At 38.5% G+C, this 21323-nt stretch overlaps 1 protein-coding gene across 16 annotated transcripts in view; it reads right to left on the reverse strand.

Moving 5' to 3' along the window:
- Nucleotides 1-21323, reverse strand: part of DMXL2 (Dmx like 2) — a 228420-nt gene that overhangs the window by 25844 nt on the left and 181253 nt on the right. The window lies entirely within an intron of this gene.

Raw genomic sequence — 21323 nt, forward strand, 5'->3', positions numbered from 1 at the left:
TTAAAATTTACCCAAAATGTATGAACCTATAATATACAAGATACGTATTTCTATAATTTGACCAACAAAACAAAAAATGATAGAAATGGGTTATAACTGATAGAGTAAAACAAGAATCCATTAGTCTATACTGACATGGTAAATGAGTGAAAAAACAAAAAGAGAACAGAAAGCTCTTTCTTATATTAAAATTTCAACTGACAAGTAGAAGGAATGATAGAAGTAGAAAACACCATCAAGTAACCCCCACAGTAATATCTGATTCAGGTAAGAATCATTAACGAATGTTAAAAGTATTGTTAAAATATTAAATTTCATTAAGTATACTGTAGTTATGTAACAGAATATCTGTTTTTAGGAAATGAATGCTGAAAAATCTGACTGTAAAACGGCATCACGTCTTAAACATGACTCACTCTTCAACATTTCAGAAAAAAAATCACACACACACACATATATATACACACACTACATACTTATATACACTTATATGCATATACACTAAGAGAGACAGAAAGAATGAACGATATAGCAAGCATGGTAAAATGTTAACATTTAGGGAATTTGAGATAAAACTATACAAAAATTCTTGTCAGTATTTTTGCAACTTTTTTCTAAGTCTTAATTATTTCAAAATAAAAACTTATATTATATATGGTATATTTCTAGAAACCTATACATAAATCAATTTTAACTACACACTGAGTTTGCTTCTTCTTTCTACTGCCACGCCATTTACATTTAAACTTTTGACTCAAAGAGTTATTAAGCAAGTATGGGAGAGTTCACTGACAGACAACGTAAGAAAGGGTATTGAGGAGAGTGGAAAAGCTTTGAATTGATGTGGAGAATGAGAAAGAGAGCTAACCAGAGGACAGAAGGATTGGCCAACCGTATGGAATAAAAAAAAAAAAAAAAAATTTTTTTTTTTTTTTTTTTTTGAATACGTGCTATAAAATGGTCCCCCCATCCTAAAATACGAATTTATACTTCTGGAATAACTGTACTTTCTCTGATGTATCTGTGAAATTATGTTTGTGTCACTGGTCTCTGGGACCCTAGATCAGAATTTCTAAGAATAAGAAAGATGGTGTGCTCACCATTATGAAGAATGTTAAGACCTTGCTTTTTTATGCTGGGCTACACTGCTGTGTGTGTTTGTTTTAAATTTTATTGTGCTTCTGGTGAAAGTTTACAGTGCAAACTAGTCTCTTATTCAAAAATTTACATACAAATTGTTTTGTGACATTGACTGCGATCCCCGCAATGTGCCAACACTCTCCCCTTTTCCATCCTGGGTTCTCCCTGTGCATTTGTCCAGTTTTCCTGTCCCTTCCTGCCTTCTCACTTCTGCTTTTAGGCAGGTGTTGCCCATTTGGTCTTGTAAACTTGACTAAACTAAGCAGTAAGTTCCTCACGTGTGTTTTATAGGTCTGTCTAATCTTTGGCTGAAAGGCAGACTTTGGGCTTGGCTTCAGTTCTGAGTGTCTGGGTGTCTGGGAGCCATAGTCTTGGAGGCTCCTCCAGTCTCTGTCAGACCAGTTAGTCTCGTCTTCTTTTGTGAATCTGAATTTTGTTCTACATTTTTCTCTAGCTCTCTCCTGGACTCTCTATTGTGACTCCTATCAGAGTGGTCAGTGGCGGTAGCCGGGCACCATCCAGGTCTTCAGGGTTCAGGGTGGTGGAGGCTGTGGGTCATGTGGTCCACTAGCCCTTTGGACTAATATTTTCCTTGTGTCTTTGGTTTCTTTAAATCTCGTTTGCTCTGGACAGGATGGGACCAATAAATGCATTTTAGATGGCCACTCGCAAGCTTTAAGGCCACAGACACTACTTACCTAAGTAAGATGTAGAACATTTTCTTTATGAACTATGTTATGCCAATTGACCTAGATGTCCCCGAAACTATGGTCCCCAGCCCCTCAGCCTCAGTAACTCGATCCCTCAAGGTAACTGGATGTGTCTAAGAAGCTTCTGTGACTTTGCCTGGTTCACGTTGTGCTGATTTCCCTAAACTGTGTGTTGTCTTTCCCTTTAGCAAAGTTAATACTCATCTATTATCTAGTCAGTGATTTCCCTTCCCACCCCTCCCCTCCATACTAGCAAAGGTTTTTTTTTCTGTGTGTAAAATTTTCTTCAGTTTTTTTAATAGTGGTCTCATAAAATATTTGTCCTTTTGTGATTGCCTTACCTCACTCAGCATAATGCCCTCCAGATTCATCCTTGTTGTGAGATGTTTTCCATATTCATCATTGTTCTTTATTGTTGCATATACCACTTTTTGTATATACCATAATTTGCTTATCTATTCATCTATTAAGGGGTACTTAAGTTGTTTCCATATTTTTGCTGTTGTGAATAATATTGCAGTGAACATGGGTATGCAAATGTCTGTTAGTTTGACGGCTCTTATTTCTCTAGGATATATTCTCAGGAATGGGATTGCTTGATCATATGGTATTTCCATTTTTAGCTTTTTAATGAGATGCCATATGGTTGTATCATTTTACATTTCCACCAACAGTGCATAAGAGTTCTAATCTCCCTGCAGCCTCTCCAACATTTGTTGTATTCTGTTTCTTTGATTCATGCCAACAGTGTTGGGGTGAGATGGTATCTCATTGTAGTTTTGATTTGCATTTCTGTAATGGCTAGTGAATGCGAGCATTTTCTCATGTGTCTGCAAGCCGCTTGAATGTCTTCTTTGGTGAAGTGTCTGTTCATATCCTTTGAACATTTTTTAATTCGGTTATTTGTCTTTTTGTTATTAAGGTGTTAAGTATTCTACAGGTTTTAGAGATTAAACCATTGCCAGATACATCATATTCAAAATTTTCTTCCCGGTCTGTAGCTTCTCTTTTTACTCTTTTGGTGAAGTCTTTTGATGAACATAAGTGTTTAATTTTTCAGAGCTCCCAGTTACCTAGTTTATCTTGTGTTTGTGCACTATTCGTTATGGTTTGAATTCTATTTATGCCATGTATTAGGGCCTAACATATCCCTATTTTTTATTTTCAATGATGTCTACCATTTTTGGCTTCGTATTTACGTCACCAACCATTTTGAGTTAGTTTTTTGTATGATGTGAGGTATGGGTTCTCTTTAATTTTTTTACAAACAGCATCCAGTTTTCCCAGCACCATTTGTTAAAAATGCTGTCTTTTCTTCATTTAATGGACTTTGGTGTTTTATCAAAGATCAGCTGGGAGGCGGAGCCAAGATGCCAGAATAGACAGACACTTCCAGTGAGCCCTCTTTACAACAAAGACCCGAAAAAAACAAGTGAAACGAGTATATTTGTGACAAGCTGGGAGCCTGAGCATCAACGGCAAGCTTAGACAACAAACTGAGGGGCAGGGGGAGGAAGAGACCATTCAGAAGTGGAGAGAAGTTACCGGATCTAAATCGCGGGGAGCGCTCAGGCACCATTCCCAGTGGGGTGGCAGCGGCTGTGGGCTGGTACCAGCGTTCAGCCGCAGTTTCCTCAGGGAGAAGCAGCCAGCTTCACAGCCTACTCATACTTCCGGAACGTGAGAAGAACGGCACTCTCAACAAAAGCTAAGTACTTGCATGTATTTTACCGCGCCTCCAGACCCTAATGCCAGCTTCAGCAGGTGAATCCCTGGGCCTGAGATAAGCCCTGTTCAGCACCTAGAGCCATCATCCCAGCCTTGGAGAAGGAAAAAATTTGCAAATGGGGGAAAAGATAATTTGCTAGCTCCATTAACCAGTGGAGCTCAGGACAAAAGTGGCTTCTGTCCAGAAATAAACTATCCGTGGACCTTGAGCACCTTTCCCTTCTGCATGGACCTGTGTGGGCCTATTTTGGGAGAATAGGCCCTTGTTGGCAAACTCCAACCATCTCAGTTGTGCAGTGGAGAGGTGGGTGTTTGACGTTTGACATTGCTTTGCCTATTAAACAAAGTCCTCACCTACCCAGAACAGGGACCTACGGACTGGTAGCTCCACTCAGGTAACCCAGCAACCCGCAACAGAGGTCCAAAAATAACTGATACCTCCCAGTCCTTACAACCAAAAACATTTGGTGCCCACGGTCTGTCTGCAGAAGCCACCCACCAGCACATTCTAGGGAACAGGGACACATTTTCTTCAGAGACATTTGGGGGTTGGTTCTCAGCCCCCTGCCTTGTTCAGAGCGTAACCCCCTGCTGCAATCAGATACGGGTATATACGCCAATCACCCCTGCCCCTCTAAGGCTGTAGAACAGAGCCTGTACCACACACTTGATGATCAGCTACCTGGAAACCTGAGCTGAAATCATACAAAAAACTGAATGGACTCCTAGACTAATATACCTGATAACAACGCTACACAGCTGGGGACAGGACATCAGAGCTCCAAAGGTGAAAATAATCAAACCAGCTCACTCAAGCAACCCATGGGGTATACCAAAACAAAACAAAGCAAGCAGCTACGACACAGTAAGCAAGCATAAACTAATACAATAGCTTCTAGATGGCTCAGAGACAAGAGTCAATATCAAGTCACATAAAGAAACAAACCTTGATCACCTCAACAGGCTCTCAAAACAAAAAATCCAGGGATCTTCCAGATGAAAGTGCATACCTGGAATTACCAGATGCAGAATACAAAAGTTTAATACACAGAACCCTTCAAGACATCAGGAAGGAAATGAGGCAATATGCAGGAACAAGCCAAGGAACACACAGATAAAGCAATTGAAGAAATTAGAAAGATTATTCAGGAACATAATGACAAGTTAAATAAGCTGGAAAAATTCATAGACAGACAGGCATCAGAAATTCAGAAGATTAACAATAAAGTCAGAGGAGCAGACTTGACCAAGTAGAAGCCAGAATTACTGAACTCGAAGATAAATCACTTGGCACTAATATATTTGAACAAAAATCAGATAAAAGAATTAAAAAAAATGAAGAAACCTTAAGAATCATGTGGGACTCTATCAAGAGAAATAACCTATGAGTGATTGGAGTACCAGAACAGGGAGGGATAAAAAAAAATACAGAGAAAATTGTTGAAGATTTGTTGCCAGGAAACTTCCCTCATATTGTAAAAGATGAGAAGATACCTATCTAAGAAGCTCATTGAACTCCACAGAAGGTATATTTTAAAAGAAAGTCACCAAAGCATATTATAATCAAACTTGCCAAAACCAAAGATAAAGAAAGAATTATAAGAGCAGCGAGGGATAAATAAAAAGTCATTTACAAAGGAGAGCCAATAAGAATAAACTCAGACTACTCGGCAGAAACCATGCAGGCAAGAAGGCAATGGGATGACATACTTAAAAAACTGAAGGAAAAAAATTGCCTGCCAAGAATAATGTATCCAGCAAAACTGTCTCTTAAAAATGAAGGTGAAATTAAGATATTTCCAGATAAACTCAACTTTAGGGAATTCATAAAAACCAAACCAAAACTATAAGAAATACTAAAGGGAGCTCTTTGGTTAGAAAACCAATAATATCAGGTATCAACCCAAGACTAGAACACTGGGCAGAGCAACCAGAAGTCAACCCAGATAGGAAAATCCAAAAACACAAAGCAAGACTATAACAACAACAAAAAGCCCAAAACAGGGTAACAGCGATGTTATTATATAAAAGAAGACAACATTAAAATAACAAAAAGGAAGTAAGAAATGTAATCATACACCTTCCATATGGAGAGGAAGATACAGCAATACGAAAGAAATAAATGTTAGTTTTAAATTTAGAAAAATAGGGGTAAATACTAAGGTAGCCACAAAGGAGGCAAACTATCCTACTCATCAAAATGAAATACAAGTGAAAAATACACACTCAGCAGAAACAATATCAACAACAACAAATATGAGGAAAGGACAATATCTAAAGAAAATCTACTCACCACATAAAATTAAGTGGGAAAAAGAAACTGTCAACAACACACAAAAAAAGACATCAAAATGACAGCACTAAATTCATACCTATCCATAATTACCCTGAATGTAAATGGACTAAATGTGCCAATAAAGAGACAGAGAGTTGCAGAATGAATTAAAAAACAAGATCTGTCTATATGTTGCCTACAAGAGACACACCTTAGAGACACAAACTAAAACTCAAAGGATGGAAAAAAATATATCAAGCAAACAACAATCAAAAAACAGCAGGAGTGGCAATATAAATTTCTGACAAAATAGACTTTAAAGTGAAATCTATCATAAAGGACAAGGAAGGACACTATATAATGATTAAAGGGACAGTACACCAAGAAGATATATCCATATTAAATATTTATGTACCCAATGACAGGGCTGCAAGATACATAAAACAAACTCTATCAGCATTGAAAAGTGAGATAGACAGCTTCACAATAATAGTAGGAGACTTCAACACACCACTTTCGGTGAAGGGCAGAACATCCAGAAACAAGCTCAATAAAGATATGGGAAGATCTAAATGCCACAATCAACCAACTTGATCTCACAGACATACACAGAACACTCCACCCAACAGCAGCCAAGTATACTTTCTTTTCTAGTGCACATGGAATATTCTCTAGAATAGACCACATATTAGGTCATAAAGCAAGCCTTAGCAGAATCCAAAACACTGAACTATTACAAAGCATCTTCTCTGACCATAAGGCCATAAAAGTGGAAATCAATAACAGAAAAAGCAGGGAAAAGAAATCAAACACTTGGAAACTGAACAATACCCTGCTCAAAAAAGACTGGATTCTGGAAGACATTAAGGATGGAATAAAGAAATTAAGAGAATCCAATGAGAATGAAAACACTTCCTATCAGAACCTTTGGGACACAGCAAAAGTGGTGCTCAGAGGCCAATTTATATCCATAAATGCACACATCCAAAAAGAAGAAAGGGCCAAATCAAAGAATTATCCATACAACTTGAACAAATAGAAAGAGAGACACAAAAGAAACCCACAGGCACCAGAAGAAAACAAACAATAAAAATTAGAGCTGAACTAAATGAAATAGAAAACAGAAAAACAACTGAAAGAACTAACAAGACCCAAAGCCATTCTTTTTTTTAAAAAATCAACAAAACTGATAAACCACTGCCCAAACTGACAAAAGAAAACCAGGAGAGGAAGCAAATAACCTGAATAAGAAGTGAGATGGGCGATATTACAACAGATGCAATTGAAATTAAAAGAATATAAGATTACTATGAAAAACTGTACTGTAACAAATTTGAAAACCTACAAGAAATGGATGAATTCCTAGAAACACACTACCTACCTAAACTAACACAAACAGAGGTAGAACAACTAAATAGACCCATAACAGAAGAAGAGATTGAAAACGTAATCAAACAACTCCCAACAAAAAAATAGCCCTGGCCAGGACAGCTTCACTGCAGAGTTCTACCAAACTTTCAGAGAAGAGTCAAAACCGCTACTACTAAAGGTATTTCAAAGCATAGAAAAGGACTGAATACTACTAAACTCATTCTATGAAGCCACCATATCCCTGATATCAAAACCAGGTAAAGACACCACAAGAAAAGAAAATTACAGACCTATATCCCTCATGAACATAGATGAAAAAATCCTCAACAAAATTCTAGCCAATAGAATTCAACAACATATCAAAAAAATAATTCACCATGACCAAGTGGGATTCGTACCCGGTGTGGAGGGATGGTTCAAAATTAGAAAAACAATTAATGTAACCTACCACATAAATAAAACAAAAGACAAGAATCACATGATTTTATCAACTGATGCAGAAAAGGCACTTGACAAATTTCAACACTCATTCATGACAAAAACTCTCAGCAAAATAGGAATAGAAGGACAACTCCTCAACATAATAAAGGGCATTTATACAAAGCCAACAGCCAACATCACCCGAAATGGAGAGAGCCTGAAAGCATTCCCACTGAGATCGGGAACCGACAACAAAGCCCTTTATCACCACTCTTATTCAACATTGTGCTGGAGGTCCTAGCCAGGGCAGTTAGCCTAGACAAAGAAATAAAGAGCATCCATATTGGAAAGGAAGAAGTCAAAGTATCTCTATTTGCAGATGACATGAACTTACACACAGAAAACCCTAAGAAATCCTCAAGGAAACTAATGAAACTAATAGAAGAGTTCAGCAGAGTATCGGGATATAAGATAAACATACAAAAATCAGTTAGATTCCTCTACACCAACAAAAAAAACATGAAAGAGGAGATCACCAAATCAATGTCATTTACAGTAGCCCCCAAGAAGATAAAATACTTAGGAATAAATCTTACCAAAGATGTAAAAGACTTATACAAAGAAAACTATAGTACACTTCTGCAAGAAACCAAAAAAGACTTACATAAGTGGAAAAACATACCTTGCTCCTGTGTAGGAAGAATTAACATAAAAATGTCTATGCTACCAAAAGCGATCAATACATTTAATGCAATTCCGATCCAAATCCCAATGACATTCTTTAATGAGATGGAGAAACAAATCACCAACTTCATATAGAAGGGAAAGAGGCCCCAGATAAATAAGGCATTACTGAAAAAGAACAACGAAGTCGGAAGCCTACTTTACCTGATTTTAGAACCTATCATACTGCCACAGTAGTCAAAACAGCCTGGTACTGGTACAACAACAAATACATGGACCAATGGAACAGAATTGAGAATCCAGACATAAATCTATCCATATACGAGCAGTTGATATTTGACAAGGGCTCCAAAACAGTTAAATGGGGAAAAGACAGCCTTTTTAACAAATGCTGCTGGCATAACTGGATATTCACCTGCAAAAAAAATGAAACAAGACCCATAACTCACTCCATGCACAAAAACAAGCTCAAAATGGATCAAAGACCTAAATATAAAATCTGAAACGATAAAGATCATGGAAGAAAAAATAGGGACAACATTAGGAGCCCTAATACATGGCATGAACAGTATACAAAACATTATTAACAATGCAGAAGAAAAACTAGATAACAGGGAGCTCCTAAAAATTGAACATCTATGCTCATGCAAGACTTCACCAAAAGAGTAAAAAGACTACCTACAGACTGGGAAAAAGTTTTTAGCTATGACATTTGCAATCAGCGCCTGATCTCTAAAATCTACGTGATACTGCAAAAACTCAACTACAAAAAGACAACCCAATTAAAAAATGGGAAAAAAAGATATGAATAGACACTTCACTAAAGAAGACACTCAGGTAGCTAACAGATATATGAGGAAACGTTCACGATCATTAGCCATTAGAGAAATGCAGATCAAAACTACAGTGAGATTTCATCTCACTCCAACAAGGCTGGCATTACTCCAAAAAACACAAAATAATAAATGTTGGAGAGGCTGTGGAGAGATTGGAACACTTCTACATTGCTGGTGGGAATGTCAAATGGTACAACCAGTTTGGAAATCAATTTGGTGCTTCCTTAAAAAGCTAGATATAAAACTACCATACGATCCAGCAATCCCACTCCTTGGAATATATCCTAGAGAAATAAGAGCCTTTACATGAACAGATATATGCACACCCATGTTTATTGCAGCACTGTTTAAAATAGCAAAAAGATGGAAGCAACCAAGGTGCCCATCAACGGGTGAGTGGATAAATAAATTACGGTATAGTCACACAATGGACTACTACGCATCGATAAAGAACAGTGAGGAATCTGTGAAACATTTCATAACATGGAGGAACCTGGAAGGCATTAGGCTGAGTGAAATTAGTCAGTTGCAAAAGGACAAATATTGTATAAGAACACTATTCTAAGAATTTGAGAAATAATTTAAACTGAGAAGAAAACATTCTTTTGTGGTTACAAAAGTGGAGGGGGAGGTAGGGTGGGAGGGGGCATTCACTAATTAGATAGTAGATAACTACTTTAGGTGAAGGGAAAGAGAGCACGCAATACAGGGGAGGTCAGCACAACTGGACTAAACCAAAAGCAAAGAAGTTTCCTGAATAAACTGAATGCTTTGAAGGCCAGCATAGCAGGGGCAGGGGTCTGGGGACCATGGTTTCAGGGGACATCTCAGTCAACTGGAATAATAAAATCTATTAAGAAAACATTCTGCATCCCACTTTGAAGAGTAGCGTCTGGGGTCTTAAACGCTAGCAAGCAGCCATCTAAGATGCATCAATTGGTCTCAACCCACCTGCAGCAAAGGAGAATGAAGAACACCAAGGACACAAGGTAATTACGAGCCCAAGAGACAGAAAGGGCCACATGAACCAGAGACTACATCAGCCTGAGACCAAAAGAACTAGATGGTGCCTGGCTACAACCGATGACTGCCCTGACAGGGAACACACCAGAGAACCCCTGAGGGAGCAGGAGAGCAGTGCGATGAAGACCCCAAATTCTCATAAGACCAGACTTAATGGTCTGACTGAGACTAGAAGAACCCTGGTGGTCGTGGCCCCCAGAACATCTGTTGTCCCAGGACAGGAACCATTCCCAAAGCCATCTCTTCAGACGTGAATTGGACTGGACAATGGGTTGGAGAGGGATGCTGGTGAGGAGTGAGCTTCTTGGATCAGGTGGACACTTGAGGCTATGTTGGCATCTCGTCTGGAGGAGAGATGAGAGGGTGGAGGGGGTTAGAAGCTGGTGAAATGGACAGGAAAAGAGAGAGTGGAGGGAGAGAGCGGGCCGTCTCATTAGGGGAAAGTAATTTTTTACCAAGGTGTATTTGTTTTTTTTTTTTACCAAGGTGTATATGGGTTTTTGTGTGAGAGACTGACTTGATTTGTAAACTTTCACTTAAAGCACAATAAAAAAAAAAAAAAAAATCAGCTGATCACAGGCGATGGATTTACATCTGAGTTCTGAATTCTATTCCACTGGTCAATGTATCTATCACCGTATCAGTACCAGGTTGTTTTGACTACTGTAGCTCTGACTACCGTTTCTGAGATCAGGCAGTGTAAGGCCTCCTACTTTGTTCTTTTTCTTCAGTAAGGCTTTGCTTACCCAGGGCCTCTTTCCTTCCGTATAAAACTGATGATCAGTTTCTCCACCTTGATAAAGAATACTGCTGGTATTTGGATCAGGGCTGCATTATATCTGTAGATTGCTTTGGGCAGAATTGACATTTTCACAATGTTGAGTTTTCCTATCTAAAAGCAAGGTGTTTTTCCATTTATGTAGGTCTGTTTCTTGCAGTTGTGTTTTGTAGTTTTCTTTGTATAGGTCTTTTATGTCCCATGTTAGATTTATTCCTAAGTATTTTATCTTTTTAGGGGCTATTATAAATGGTATTGTCCTGAATTCCTTTTCAAAGTTCTCTTTGTTGGTATATAGGAACCCAAATGATTTTTGTATGTTGATCTTGTATCCTGGTACTCTGCTGAAACTTTCTATTAGTTCCAGTAGTCTTCTAGTGAAATCTTTGGGGTTCTCTATGTATAGGACCCTATTATCTGTGATTAGGGATAGTTTTACTTCTTTTTTTTTCCAATTTGGATGCCCTTTATTTCTTTTTCTTACCTTATTGCAGTAGCTAGGGCTTCAAGCACAATGTTAAACAGGAGTGGTGATAAAGGACATCCTTTTCTTGTTTTCAGAGGGAATGCTTTCAGCCTCTCTCCTTCGAAAATGATGTTGGCTATTGGTTTTGCATAGATGCTCTTTATTATGTTGAATTTCCCTTCTATTCCTGTTTTATTGAGAGTTTTTATCAGGAATGGGTACTGGGCTTTATCAAACGATCATGTGATTCTTTCCTTTTGTCCTATTCAAGTGGTGGATTACGCTGATCGATTTCCTAATGTTGTATCATCCTTGCATTCCTGGTATGAATCCCACTTGGTCATGGTGTTTTATTTTATGAAATGATGCTGAATTCTATGGAAACCCTGGTGACGTAGTGGTTAAGTGCTACGGCTGCTAACCAAAGGGTCAGCAGTTCGAATCCACCAGGCACTCCTTGGAAATTCTGTGGGGCAGTTCTACTCTGTCCTATAGGGTTGCTATGAGTTGGAATCGACTCGATGGCATTGGGTTTGGTTTTTGGTTTTTGGCTGAATTCTATTGCTTAAAATTCTGTTGAGAATTGGGTTGCTATGAGTCAGAATCGACCTGATGGCAATGGGTATGGGTTATTCATGAGAGATATTGGTCTGTAATTTATTTTTTTATTGTGTCTTTACTTGGTTTTGGTATCAGAATTATGCTTGCTTCAAAGAATGGGTCTGGGAGTATTCCTTCCTTTTCTATGTTCTGAAATAGCTCGAGGAGTACTGGTGAGAGCTGTTCTCTGAATGTTTGGTAGAATTCACCAGTGAAGCTATTTGGGCTAGTTTTTATATTACTTCTTCAATCTTCTCTTTTTATGGGTCTGTTTAGATTTTCTCTCTCAGTTTGTGTTAGTTTAGGTAGATAGTGTGTTTCTAGAAACTTTCTATTTCCTCTAGGTTTTCAATTTTGTTGGAGTACAATTTTTCATAGTATTTTGTTAAGACATTTTTTATTTCAATTGAGTCTGTTGTAATGTCTTCCTTCTTTTTTGGGTTATTTGCTTCCTCCTCTGTTTTTCTGCCTTTTTTTTTTTTTTTTCAGTTTGGCCACTGGTTTGTCGATTTTATTGATCTTTTCAAAGAACCCACTTTTGGCCTTATTGATGCTTTCCATTGTTTTTCTGTTATTTATTTAATTACATCTGCCATAATTTTTATTATTTCCTTTCTTCTGCTGCCTGTGGGCTTCTTTTGCAGTTGTCTTTCTATTTGTTCGAGTTGTAAGGCTAAAATTTTGATTTTGGCCCATTCTTTTTTGATGAGTGTACTTATTGTTATAATTGACCTCTGAGCACTGCCTCTGCTATGTCCCAAAGGTTTTGGTATAATGTGTTTTCATTCTCATTTGATTGTAGGAATTTATTTTTATTCCCTTTTTTTTTTTTTATTCAGTTGTTTTTAAGCAAGTTGTTATTCACTTTCCACATATAGTATTTGATTTTTTTCCTTGCCGTTCCTGTTATTGATTTTTACTTTTATAGTGCTATGATCAGAGATATTATTTTGATGTTTTGGATTTTATTGAGGGTTCTTTTGTGGCCTAAAATGTGGTCTATTCTGGAGAATGTTCCATGTACATTGGAAAAGAATGTATATTTGCTGTCGTTGGGTTAAGTTCTATATATGTCTATGAGGTCAAGTTGGTTGATTCTGGCCTTTAGATCTTCTGTATATTTACTGAGTTTCTTTCTAGATGTTCTGTCCTTTACTAAGGGTGATGTGTTGAAGTCTCCTACTATTATTGTGGAGATGTCTAATTCTCTTTTCAGTGCAGTTAGAGTTTGTTTTATGTATTTTGGAGCCCTGTCTTTGGATGTATAGATATTTATTAAGGTTATGTCTTCTTGGTGGACTGCCCCTTTAACCACTATAAAATATCTTACCTTGTCTTTTACGGTATAGTTTGTCTTAAAGTCTGTTTTATTTGACATTAGAATTGCCACTCTTTCTCTTTTTTGGTTACGGTTTGCCTGATATATTTTTTCCATCCTTTGATTTTTAATATATTTATGTCTTTGTATCTAAACTGTGTCTCTTCTAGACAGCATATTGATGGGTGTGGTTTTATTTTTTTCATCCATTCCACCACTCTCTGTCTCTTTACAGCTGCATTTAAGCCATTTACATTCAGCATAATTATCAATAAGTATGAGTTCATTGCTGTCATATTGGTGTGGCTTTCTTTGTGTTGCTGACATTTTCTTTGTTCCTCTCACTTTCTCAGGCTGAGTTCCTTTTGTTTGTGGATTTTCTTTACATTTCTTTCATTATTATGAATTTTGTGTTTAAAAAAAACCCAGTGCAAGAGGGCGGAGCCAAGATGGCGGACTAGGCAGACGCTACCTCGGATCCCTCTTACAACAAAGACACAGAAAAACAAGTGAATCGATCACATACATAACAATCTATGAACCCTGAACAACAAACACAGATTTAGAGATGGAGAACGAACTAATACGGGGAAGCAGCAATTGTTTCCAGAGCCTGGAGCCAGCATACCAGTCAGGTATGGCACAAGCACAGAGACCTGCTCCACCCTCCTGAACTAACCCCGGGAGGGGGACCAGCCGGTTCCACGGGCGGCGTGGGACGCAGCTGGTAGGAGAAGTCCCTGGGAGGCAGTGACTGGTCTTGGAGCAGAAAGAGCAGCATCCGAGCCGGGGAACCGTCCCGCAGGGATTTGGACTGGACGCAGGTACACCATAAACACGGAGAGTTGCTCCACCCCCCTGAACTAACCCCGGGAAGGGGACCAGCCGGGTCGCGCGGGCGGCGTGGGACGCAGCCGGTAGGAGAAGTACCCGGGAGGCAGCGACTGGTATTGGAGCGGGGAGAACAGCGTCCCAGCCGGGACACTCGGTCACGGCACAAGCACGGGGACCTGCTCCACCCATCTGAACTAACCCCGGGAGGAGGCCCAACTGGTTCTCAGAGGCGGCACGGCCACGCGGATGGAGGGACGAGAAGTCCCCGGGAGGCAGCGACTGATTTTGGAGTCGAGAGTGCACCGTCCCAGTAGGGGAGCCTTGACACTGGGCGTGGGGCTGGAAGCGAAGGATCTGACCTTGACTCCAGTGGGCCAGACCCGCCGGGGGCAATCTCCACACAGCCAGCATACATAGGTGACGCGCCCCACGGGAATCTCAGGTATAATAGTCATTCCAAGCAAGACAAGCAACTCTGGCTATATTCTGAGGTGCTACTCTCCTATCTCTCTGTTCCCTCCCCCACCCTCCCCAGGCGGCTTCATTAACATCTGAATAGCCTGAGCCAGACGGAGAACTCTGATAGGGGTCTGACTGCATTTTTTTTTTTAGCGGATTTTCTGGAAAAACTAGTTTCCCAGTGATGGCTCGGAGACAACAATCCATATCAAACCACTTAAAGAAGCAGACCGTGACAGCTTCTCCAACCCCCCAAACAAAAGAATCAAAACCTTTCCCAAATGAAGATACAATCTTGGAATTATCAGATACAGAATATAAAAAACTAATTTACAGAATGCTTAATGATATCACAAATGAAATTAGGATAACTGCAGAAAAAGCCAAGGAACACACTGATAAAACTGTTGAAGAACTCAAAGAGATTATTCAAGAACATAGTGGAAAAATTAATAAGTTGCAAGAATCCATAGAGAGACAGCATGTAGAAATCCAAAAGATTAACAATAAAATAACAGAATTAGACAATGCACTAGGAAGTCAGAGGAGCAGACTCAAGCAATTAGAATGCAGACTGGGACATCTGGAGGACCAGGGAATCAACACCAACATAGCTGAAAAAAAATCAGATAAAAGAATTTAAAAAAATGAAGAAACCCTAAGAATTATGTGGGACTCTATAAAGAAGGATAACCTGCGGGTGATTGGAGTCCCAGAACAGGGAGGGGGGACAGAAAACACAGTGAAAATAGTTGAAGAACTCCTGACAGAAAACTTCCCTGACATCATGAAAGACGAAAGGATAGCTATCCAAGATGCTCATCGAACCCCATTTAAGATTGATACAAAAAGAAAAACACCAAGACATATTATCATCAAACTCGACAAAACCAAAGATAAACAGAAAATTTTAAAAGCAGCCAGGGAGAAAAGAAAGGTTTCCTTCAAGGGAGAAATCAATAAAAATATGTTCTGACTACTCAGCAGAAACCATGCAGGCAAGAAGGGAATGGGACGACATATACAGAACACTGAAGGAGAAAAACTGCCAGCCAAGGATCATATATCCAACAAAACTCTCTCTGAAATATGAAGGCGAAATTAAGATATTTACAGACAAACACAAGTTTAGAGAATTTGCAAAAACCAAACCAAAGCTACAAGAAATACTAAAGGATATTGTTTGGTCAGAGAACCAATAATATCAGATATCAGCACAACACAAGGTCACAAAACAGAACGTCCTGATATCAACTCAAATAGGGAAATCACAAAAACAAACAAATTAAGATTAATTAAAAAAAAAAATAAAAATACACATAACAGGGAATCATGGAAGTCAATAGGTAAAAGATCACAATAATCAAAAAGAGGGACTAAATACAGGAGACATTGAACTGCCATATGGAGAGTGATACAAGGCGATATAGAACAATACAAGTTAGGTTTTTACTTAGAAAAATAGGGGTAAATAATAAGGTAACCACAAAAAGGTATAACAACTCTATAACTCAAGATAAAAACCAAGAAAAACGTAACGACTCAACTAACATAAAGTCAAGCACTATGAAAATGAGGATCTCACAATTTACTAAGAAAAACGTCTCAGCACAAAAAAGTATGCGGAAAAATGAAATTGTCAACAACACACAAAAAAGGGCATCAAAATGACAGCACTAAAAACTTATTTATCTATAATTACCCTGAATGTAAATGGACTAAATGCACCAATAAAGAGACAGAGAGTCACAGACTGGATAAAGAAACACGATCCATCTATATGCTGTCTACAAGAGACACACCTTAGACTTAGAGACACAAACAAACTAAAACTCAAAGGATGGAAAAAAGTATATCAAGCAAACAATAAGCAAAAAAGAAGAGGAGTAGCAACATTAATTTCTGACAAAATAGACTTTAGACTTAAATCCACCACAAAGGATAAAGAAGCACACTATATAATGATAAAAGGGACAATTGATCAGGAAGACATAACCATATTAAATATTTACGCACCCAATGACAGGGCTGCAAGATACATAAATCAAATTTTAACAGAATTGAAAAGCGAGATAGATACCTCCACAATTATAGTAGGAGACTTCAACACACCACTTTCGGAGAAGGACAGGACATCCAGTAAGAAGCTCAACAGAGACACGGAAGATCTAATTACAACAATCAACCAACTTGACCTCATTGACTTATACAGACTCTCCACCCAACTGCTACAACATATACTTTTTTTTCTAGCGCACATGGAACATTCTCTAGAATAGACCACATATTAGGTCATAAAACAAACCTTTGCAGAGTCCAAAACATCGAAATATTACAAAGCATCTTCTCAGACCACAAGGCAATAAAACGAGAGATCAATAACAGAAAAACTAGGGAAAAGAAATCAAATACTTGGAAAATGAACAATACCCTCCTGAAAAAAGACTGGGTTATAGAAGACATCAAGGAGGGAATAAGGAAATTCATAGAAAGCAATGAGGATGAAAATACTTCCTATCAAAACCTCTGGGACACAGCAAAAGCAGTGCTCAGAGGCCAATTTATATCAATAAATGCACACATACAAAAAGAAGAAAGAGCCAAAATCAGAGAACTGTCCCTACAACTTGAACAAATAGAAAGTGAGCAACAAAAGAATCCATCAGGCACCAGAAGAAAAGAAATCATAAAAATTAGAGCTGAACTAAATGAATTAGAGAACAGAAAAACAATCGAAAGAATTAACAAAGCCAAAAGCTGGTTCTTTGAAAAAATTAACAAAATTGATAAACCATTGGCTAGACTGACTAAAGAAATACAGGAAAGGAAACAAATAACCCAAATAAGAAATGAGAAGGACCACATCACAACAGAACCAAATGAAATTAAAAGAATCATTTCAGATTATTATGAAAAATTGTACTCTAACAAATTTGAAAACCTAGAAGAAATGGATGAAGTCCTGAAAAAACACTACCTACCTAAACTAACACATTCAGAAGTAGAACAACTAAATAGACCCATAACAAAAAAAGAGATTGAAACGGTAATCAAAAAACTCCCAACAAAAAAAAGCCCTGGCCCGGACAGCTTCACTGCAGAGTTCTACCAAACTTTCAGAGAAGAGTTAACACCACTACTACTAAAGGTATTCCAAAGCATAGAAAATGATGGAATACTACCCAACTCATTCTATGAAGCCACCATCTCCCTGATACCAAAACCAGGTAAAGACATTACAAAAAAAGAAAATTATAGACCTATATCCCTCATGAACATTGATGCAAAAATCCTCAACAAAATTCTAGCCAATAGAATCCAACAACACATCAAAAAAATAATTCACCCTGATCAAGTGGGATTTATACCAGCTATGCAAGGCTGGTTTAATATCAGAAAAACCATTAATGTAATCCATCACATAAATAAAACAAAAGACAAAAACCACATGATCTTATCAATTGATGCAGAAAAGGCATTTGACAAAGTCCAACACCCATTCATGATAAAAACTCTTACCAAAATAGGAATTGAAGGAAAATTCCTCAGCATAATAAAGGGCATCTATGCAAAGCCAACAGCCAATATCACTCTAAATGGAGAGATCCTGAAAGCATTTCCCTTGAGAACGGGAACCAGACAAGGATGCCCTTTATCACCACTCTTATTCAACATCGTGTTGGAAGTCTTAGCCAGGGCAATTAGGCTAGACAAAGAAATAAAAGGTATCTGGATTGGAAAGGAAGAAGTAAAGTTATCACTATTTGCAGATGACATGATTATATACACAGAAAACCCTAAGGAATCCTCCAGAAAACTACTGAAACTAATAGAAGAGTTTGGCAGAGTCTCAGGTTATAAAATAAACATACAAAAATCACTTGGATTCCTCTACATCAACAAAAAGAACACCGAAGAGGAAATAACCAAATCAATACCATTCACAGTAGCCCCCAAGAAGATAAGATACTTAGGAATAAATCTTACCAAAGATGTAAAAGACCTATACAAAGAAAACTACAAAGCTCTACTACAAGAAATTCAAAAGGACATACTTAAGTGGAAAAACATACCTTGCTCATGGATAGGAAGACTTAACATAGTAAAAATGTCTATTCTACCAAAAGCCATCTATACATTTAACGCACTTCCGATCCAAATTCCAATGTCATATTTTAAGGGGATAGAGAAACAAATCACCAATTTCATATGGAAGGGAAAGAAGCCCCGGATAAGCAAAGCACTACTGAAAAAGAAGAAGAAAGTGGGAGACCTCACCTTACCTGACTTCAGAACCTATTATACAGCCACAGTAGTCAAAACAGCCTGGTATTGGTACAACAACAGACACATAGACCAATGGAACAGAATTGAGAACCCAGATATAGATCCATCCACGTATGAGCAGCTGATATTTGACAAAGGACCAGTGTCAATTAACTGGGGAAAAGATAGCCTTTTTAACAAATGGTGCTGGCATAACTGGATATCCATTTGCAAAAAAATGAAACAGGACCCATACCTCACACCATGCACAAAAACTAACTCCAAGTGGATCAAAGACCTAAACATAAAGACCAAAACGATAAAGATCATGGAAGAAAAAATTAGGACAACCCTAGGAGCCCTAATACAAGGTATAAACAGAACACAAAACATTACCAAAAATGATGAAGAGAAACCCGATAACTGGGAGCTCCTAAAAATCAAACACCTATGCTCATCTAAAGACTTCACCAAAAGAGTAAAAAGACCACCTACAGATTGGGAAAGAATTTTCAGCTATGACATCTCCGACCAGCGCCTGATCTCTAAAATCTACATGATTCTGTCAAAACTCAACCACAAAAAGACAAACAACCCAATCAAGAAGTGGGCAAAGGATATGAACACACATTTCACTAAAGAAGATATTCAGGCAGCCAACAGATACATGAGAAAATGCTCTCGATCATTAGCCATTAGAGAAATGCAAATTAAAACTACGATGAGATTCCATCTCACTCCAACAAGGCTGGCATTAATCCAAAAAACACAAAATAATAAATGTTGGAGAGGCTGCGGAGAGATTGGAACTCTCATACACTGCTGGTGGGAATGTAAAATGGTACAACCACTTTGGAAATCTATCTGGCGTTATCTTAAACAGTTAGAAATAGAACTACCATACAACCCAGAAATCCCACTCCTAGGAATATACCCTAGAGATACAAGAGCCTTCATACAAACAGATATATGCACACCCATGTTTATTGCAGCTCTGTTTACAAGAGCAAAAAGCTGGAAGCAACCAAGGTGTCCATCAACGGATGAATGGGTAAATAAATTGTGGTATATTCACACAATGGAATACTACGCATCGATAAAGAACAGTGACGAATCTCTGAGACATTTCATAACATGGAGGAACCTGGAAGGCATTATGCTGAGCGAAATTAGTCAGAGGCAAAAGGACAAATATTGTATAAGACCACTATTATAAGATCTTGAGAAATAGTAAACCTGAGAAGAACACATACTTTTGTGGTTATGAGGGGGGGGAGGGAGGGAGGGTGGGAAAGGGTTTTTTATTGATTAATTAGTAGATAAGAACTGCTTTAGGTGAAGGGAAAGACAACACTCAATACATGGAAGGTCAGCTCAATTGGACTGGACCAGAAGCAAAGAAGTTTCCGGGATAAAATGAATGCTTCAAAGGTCAGCGGAGCAAGCGTGGGGGTCTGGGGAACATGGTTAGCGGGGACTTCTAAGTCAATTGGCAAAATAATTCTATTATGAAATCATTCTGCATCCCACTTTGAAATGTGGCGTCTGGGGTCTTAAATGCTAACAAGCGACCATCTAAGATGCAGCAATTGGTCTCAACCCACCTGGAGCAAAGGAAAATGAAGAACACCAAGGCCACATGACAACTAAGAGCCCAAGAGACAGAAAGGGCCACATGAACCAGAGACCTACATCATCCTGAGACCAGAAGAACTAGTTGGTGCCCGGCCACAATCGATGACTGCCCTGACAGGGAGCACAGTAGAGGACCCCTGAGGGAGCAGGAGATCAGTGGGATGCAGACCCCAAATTCTCATAAAAAGACCAAACTTAATGGTCTGACTGAGACTGGAGGAATCCCGGCGGCCATGCTCCCCAGACCTTCTGTTGACACAGGACAGGAACCATCCCCGAAGACAACTCATCAGACATGAAAGGGACTGGTCAGCGGGTGGGAGAGAGATGCTGATGAAGAGTGAGCTAATTATATCAGGTGGACACTTGAGATTGTGTTGGCAACTCTTGTCTGGAGGGGGGATGGGAGGATAGAGAGAGAGGGAAGCAGGCAAAATTGTCAAGAAAGGAGAGACTGAAAGGGCTGACTCAAGAGGGGGAGAGTAAGTGGGAGTAGGGAGTGAGATGTATGTAAACTTATATGTGACAGACTGATTGGATTTGTAAACGTTCACTTGAAGTTTAATAAAAGTTATTAAAAAAAAAAAAAAAAACCCAGTGCTTACTCAGCCTGTATGTTTTTCTTATTTTTTATTCCGATGAGCAGGTTTGTTAACTTTCTTTGCGGTTACCTTGACGTCTACCCTTATCTTCCTGATTGTGAACCAGTCTTTTATTACTTGATAATCGCCTGGACTTCCTCTCCATTTGAAAGTTCTATACTTACACCATTTATTCCCC

The sequence above is a fragment of the Loxodonta africana genome, chromosome 12, assembly GCF_030014295.1.
Source record: "Loxodonta africana isolate mLoxAfr1 chromosome 12, mLoxAfr1.hap2, whole genome shotgun sequence".
Taxonomy (NCBI): Eukaryota; Metazoa; Chordata; class Mammalia; order Proboscidea; family Elephantidae; genus Loxodonta; species Loxodonta africana.